Genomic DNA, 4,842 nt, shown 5'->3' with positions numbered 1-4,842 from the left:
GATAACCCACTACTATTGTGGACTGTTGGACTGTGTTGGGTTGTTTTGCTGAATTCACGTATCTATAGTATTTAGATGCCAATAGAATACCCATTTCTGACAAAACTAAACAAAAAAGGCGGATAAAAAGGAAGGACCATTTTGTATCTGCATGTACAGAATGGTTAGGATAGATATACAGCTACTTTTGCTTAATTCCATGAGAAGAAAGATTTGTACTAATAGTGTTTGGACAGGATATCCTGCCTACATCTTGTACTATGGATAACCACTAAGAAGATAACAATGTACAATGTATTAATTATTGAAACTGTCCTATTAATCAGTTTTGAAAGTGTCTTATTGCTATTTGTTTCTCAATGAAAAAAAAAAAAGATGCTCATGTTGGGCTTCAACTTGCAATCTTCCTCCATCAGTCTTCCAAAATGCTGAGATTACAGGTGTGTACCATCATGTTTGGATGTTAATAAATATTTTTAATACAGCCTGTAGAGAGAAGTCTAAGTTGGCAATGAAAATGTTTTGCTTTTGGCATACAAGATTTCAGACTTCCCCAAACCATGTGAAGCCAAAGAACACCATGGTCTTGAAGTTTCTCTATTGTAATCTAGCCATGAAAATAAGCCATTTGTTATCTTTCCTTCACCTTTGGCTCTAATATAAGGGCACTGCTAAGGACTATAAAATGCTGAAATATTCACTGAGTTTCTCTCAGAGTGGTCTCATAATTCGGTAGTGCTAGACCCCAGGACTATCATTTTGGGGAGGTATGGGAGAGCAGGTTCAGTGTTCAAATATTGTTTTGAGATTGTTGGGGCTCAATCTACAAGACATTTTGTGTTCCAGTTGTTCTCTACTTACTAGAAAACTGGAGTTCTATAAGTCTTCTGATTCTCTACCACTGACACATCTTTACACTTTCCTTTGCACTTGAGCACAAATCTCCCTGCTGTTAGCTAGGCACTTTGGAGTAATGTACTTAACTGCATGTTTCTCTCTACATTTAACATTAATGTTTACTGGCATCGTTGTTTGAAAAATACAGGAATGGAACTGTCTAATTTCCTGATTTCTTCTGGACTGATTGTTCAACAGTACAATTGTGTTGTTTCCATGTGTTTGGATAATTTCTATGATTCCTTTTGACATTTATTCCTAGTTTCACTGTGCTGTAATCTGATAATATGCATGAAATAATTTTGATTATTTTGCATTAATTGAAGCATGTTTTGTGAGCTACGATGTAGTCTACTTTGGAGAAAAGTTCTTGTGCCGCTGAGAATAATATGCATTCTGTTGTTAAGTAGAATACTCTGTCCATTTATTATGCTCATTTGTTCCATGGTTAATCTCAACTCTGATATTTCTTTTTTCTTTCTTTCTTTCTTTCTTTCTTTCTTTCTTTCTTTCTTCTTTTCTTTTCTTTTCTTTTCTTTTCTTTTCTTTTCTTTTCTTTTCTTTTTTTTTTTTTCGGTAGCTCAGGCTGCCTGAAGGGCCTGTCTGGTAAGGCAGGTGGAGCTGGGGATTAAACCTCGGTATCCTGCTCCTGACTGCATTTGCATGAGCAGACCTTTATACAACTGAGCTAACAGGCAGGTCTTCTCAACTCTGATATTTCTTTGTTAATTTTTTTCTAGTTGACTGTCCATATGACAGTGGGGTACTGAAGTACCCTTCTATAATTATGTTGATTTATGTGATCTTTTTGGTCTAGTGCTTGTTTTATGAAATTTATTGTGTCAGTGTTAAGATGTTCCCTTAATCAATATACAGTGACCTTATTTTTCTTTTTCTCCTCCTCCTTCTTCTTCCTTTTTTGTTCCTGATTCTTTCCCTTCTTCCCCCTCTCCTTCCCCCTACCCCTCTGCTCTCCCTCTCCTTCTCCTTCCCCTTTCTTCTTCCTCATCCTCCTGAATGATGAAATTGCACACACACAGCACCATGCCTGGCCACTTGGCCTTCTTTGTCTCTGCTGATGGACGTTTTGAGGTTCAGCTTTTCTGAACATGCAACAGCTCTTCTTGCTTGTTTTGGTTTTCATTGCATGGAATATTGTTTTTGATTCTTCAGTTTTTAGTCTATGAATTTCTTTTTGGATTAAATGTGTTTTACTTTTGTTATTTTTTCAAAGATAATTCATTCTCTCTCTCTCTCTCTCTCTCTCTCTCTCTCTCTCTCTCTCTCTCTTTAGCAGAACTGGGGATTGAACTCAGGCCCTTGTGTTTGCCAGGCAAGCACTTATTCCACTGAGCCCTCTCCCCAGCCCTTTCAAAGATAATTTTAAGCAATATCTATCTATCTATCTATCTATCTATCTATCTATCTATCTATCTATCTATCATCTATCTATCTATCATCTATCTTTCTTTCTCTCTCACTATCTTTCTATTTATGTAACATGTATTTATTTTTTCTCATGTTAATAGGGATGAAACCCAGAACCTTCACAATAAGCATCATCCCCAATCTGTTTGTTTGCTTGTTTGTTTTTGAGGTAGGTTCACATACATTACTGACTTTCTATGGTTGAGCTAGTCTTTGTGATCTTCTTGCATCAACCTCCCTGAGTGTTGAGATTACAAACGCTTGCCATCATGCCTGGCTATTTAGCATGAAAATTCTATCTTCCTGTAATGTCTATTTGCTACAATTGAATTTTACATACATTTCAATAACTATTTTTAATTGCTGCTTCTTAGAGCCTCTTTTATGAGGCTAATATATTCTAAAATGTGGTTTAGTATATTTTGAAATATTTGTTTCCTTCCTTTAAACTGCCATCTCAGCTTCCCCTACAATGGCATCTTGGAGAGTGCCAGCTCGCATATTCTTCATATGTATTCAGAATGTTCAACAATTTCAATTTAATCTGAGTATTAAATCTGAGTATAACATTTTGAATTGCTTTGAAGCAGACTGATCTGTGCTTGGATATCTTATTTTTGAGATATAATTCTAAGTATTTCTTTGTCCTCTGAGAAAGTGGTCCAAGCACTCCGAGGTTTACTGGCAAGACAAAGATCTTTCATGACCACTGACTGGCTTTAAATGTTGTGGTATGTGTGGTGCCTGGCAATTAACTAGACAGTCAGTTCTTATTGCCATTGACTTGTTTTCTTCACTAATAAGGATGGTTTGTTCATGACAATGCCGAACTGCTTAAGCTTTGACCGGCTCAAGTTTCATAGCCACAAATGATAACAAATAAATATGAGAAGAAATGTGGAATCTGTCCAAGTGACTGACAATACAGTGCATCATAACACAAAACAATTCCATGATAAGTGACATCACATGTCATGCAAAAAATGTCTCCACAAAACAACCTTGTAGGAAAACTGCTCAAAGAATACACAAATCCATTGATAATATTGGTCAATGTTTGTCAGGTTAGGATAAAATGCTGTGTGTATTTTTGATGGAAGGATCACATGAATCAGATCACAAATGAATATGACATTGGTCTTCTGGAAAGACTGGCATTGCTCCATGCAGTGATTATGCCAACTTGCAGCTTAACCCAATGTACCATGAATGGTAGCTCCATAAATCAATTTTCCTAGAACTTGATAGTGTCTGGAGTGATCACAGTCAAATTTTTGAGCCAAGAAAGCAGCAAATACAGTATGAAGAGCCAAAGGCAGCTGTATTTCTGGAGCAGCAAACTGAACACCAATATTACACAGACCCTCCTTGCTGTTATTAGTGGGTTTTAGTTATACAGAGTGGTGGGCTTCATATTGGCACATTTGTACATTCATATTTCACGTGCTGATAATTCCCACCTCCCCACTGTCTGTGTCTCTCCCTCCCTTCCCATTTCTTCCTTTTTCTCTACCTCATTTTTACTTGCATGTCATATCTCCTTACCTTTCTTTTTTAAAAAGTATTTTATTCAGATACAATTTAAGTAACATATTTTAAGCACTTTAAATGTTACAATTCAATGGTATTAGTATATGCTCAATACCATACATCCATTATTGCTATTTAATTTCAGGATATTTTTCTCATTTCCAAAGGAAACCGCTTTTTTAAAGGGAACATATTTCTGGAGGGGCAATTCATGAATTCAACACTAACATTTATATATTTTCTAATTTTTCCCACTCCAAAGGATACTACAAGCATGATGTGCTAAGAAAAAGGTCACCAGAAATAGGAAGAGAAAAGTATCAAAGCACAGTTTACTACTCCGGATAACTGGAAGCCTGCCTCCAAGATGGCCTCCAATGACTTCTTACTTTTGTTTGTCGCCTACTATGTAGTCCCTTCCCAGATTATATCAGGGACGATGTTTATGCCTATTCCAAAGAAAGATGGAATACACAGAAGGATGGAGGAAAGCAGGTTCTTGGGTCACCTAACGCTGGAGAAAAGCAGTGAAGGTAACACACACCCACGGACCTGATCCGACCCTGCAAACTCCCATTACCCAATTCTGCAATCTGTGCCTGTGGGTGAAGAGCCCAATGACAAAATCACTGTAGTCAGAACAGGGACATCCCCAGATTCATGCAGACTCAGGAGACCATGCTCTGGTGGATCCCAGGTCAGTTAAGCCCTCATGCATAGGGATTGCATCTCATGAATCTGAAAACAGAGACATCATGGGAAGGAACATTCAAGGAACCTAAAAGTTATATTTTTTTAAAAAAAGCAGTCTGTTGCTCTCCCCACAGGGCCCAAGGCAGGCTCACAGTAGGAGAAGCAAATGAGATATTAGAAAACCACACTGACCTGAAACCCTCAGGGCCTTGCATTCCTCTTTAGCTGGTTCTGGCCTGCACAGCCTCACTGAGTTCTTTCCTCCCCTCCCCCCTCCCCTTTCCCCCCTCTTCT

Source organism: Octodon degus, unplaced genomic scaffold, assembly GCF_000260255.1.
Source record: "Octodon degus isolate 3935 unplaced genomic scaffold, OctDeg1.0 scaffold00053, whole genome shotgun sequence".
Taxonomy (NCBI): domain Eukaryota; kingdom Metazoa; phylum Chordata; class Mammalia; order Rodentia; family Octodontidae; genus Octodon; species Octodon degus.
Note: the sequence above shows the minus strand (reverse complement) of the source record.